General features: G+C 36.8%; 1 pseudogene; it reads right to left on the bottom strand.

Annotated features, from left to right (window-relative positions):
* LOC110410581 (xyloglucan endotransglucosylase/hydrolase protein 22 pseudogene) overlaps positions 1–1,661 on the bottom strand; it is a 12,028-nt pseudogene that overhangs the window by 338 nt on the left and 10,029 nt on the right.

Below are 1,661 nucleotides of genomic sequence, written 5' to 3'. Positions count from 1 at the left end.
TCGATGGTACTCCAATCAGAGAGTTCAAGAACCTGGAATCCAATGGTGTTCCATTTCCAAAGAAGCAGCCTATGAGGATTTACTCCAGTCTTTGGAATGCTGATGACTGGGCTACGAGGGGTGGTCTTGTGAAGACAGACTGGTCTCAAGCTCCTTTCACCGCATCCTACAGGAATTTCAATGCCAAGGCTTGTGTTTGGACTAACGGAGCATCATCATGCTCCTCATCATCTAGTTCTTCGTCTTCCAGCTCCAAAAGCAATGCATGGCTTTCCCAAGAGTTAGATATAACAGGCCAACAAAGGCTGAAGTGGGTGCAGAAGAACTACATGATCTACAATTACTGCACTGATACAAAGCGATTTCCTCAAGGTCTTCCTCTGGAATGCAAAATGCCCTAAGATTGCATATGTCTTAAGTACTAGTATATGTGAAAGTAGATAATTTTGCCTCGCCCGTTGTAATTAGTATGGTCTTGTGTTTGTAATTTCAGCCTACATCGATTCTTTTATTTTTTTTGTTCAAACTTTGTCATGTAATATATATATATATATATATATATATTATAATAATAACATTATAGTGTAATAGCGATGGATTATCTGTTTACGAATTTGCCTTTAATTTTATGATCTTTACACTCAAGAGAATGAGATTGATCTTATACACACAAAAAACAAAAATAAGAAGCTGGGGAGAGTGGGAGTGAAAAAATGATGGTAATAAAGTGCTATGAATGAGCGAGATGAGCATGCGCCAGAGTTGTATTACTCTGCATTCAATAGTGCTTTCACGTAGCATCTTGTCCCGTCTGCTTCAAAATTAATTTGCACAGCTACTATTAAATCGTTCTTTTTTGAGTGCATGCACGTTATCTAATGGCTCTTGCAACCAACAAGCTATTCAGACCGAGATAATTCCAAGATCGTAAACAGATTGTAAATAAGTCACAGACCAAGGGCATTTCTATCAATTTTGGACATTTTAGGGGAAATCCGTAACGTCAGATGCGTACAAGCCTCGAAGCTTGTATTAGTAACTTAATTAGGTCGTGGCTCATAATTAAGACTCCTTTCACTGGCATTTTCTCTTAGAGTTGATGTACTCACTGACTCTTTTTTTTTTTTTCTTTCTGTTTTTCTTGTTACAGATTCTATCTCTATTTGTTTGGTAATTGCTACGAAAGAGTTTGGCCTGGGTTCCCTTGGTATTTAAGCTGTTAAACAAGCCAATTCCCCTCAAACAAAGGCAAGGTTTTACCCACCTCAACGAATCCATATAAAACTATTACTAGTACTAAAAGTCAGATTCAAATCTATCATCATTCGCTAATAAAATAATAATTACGTAATTAACTTGACTCTTTCTCCAAATATATTATCCCCATTCTCTTCTCCTGCTACTTTGTTCTTTATGCGTATATAATTGAACAAGAACAAGGGAATGAAGATTCATAATTTCATGCCATAAAACTCGACTTTCACCAAACAGAAGAAAAGGTAAAATCACAGCGTGTTTGATCTAAATTATCCCCATTAATTGTTGGTCAGTATCCGGGGCCTATCCAAATTAGACTTTCACAACTTAATTAAGTAACGAATTGAACGAAGATGATGCCATCTGGTCAAACTTTCACAAATTAAGCATTTTCGATTGAAGCC

The sequence above is a fragment of the Theobroma umbraticum genome, unplaced genomic scaffold (assembly GCF_002168275.2).
Source record: "Theobroma umbraticum cultivar Fairchild unplaced genomic scaffold, ASM216827v3 scaffold_56.0, whole genome shotgun sequence".
NCBI lineage: Eukaryota > Viridiplantae > Streptophyta > Magnoliopsida > Malvales > Malvaceae > Theobroma > Theobroma umbraticum.
This window is presented reverse-complemented; position numbering and strand designations above follow the sequence as displayed.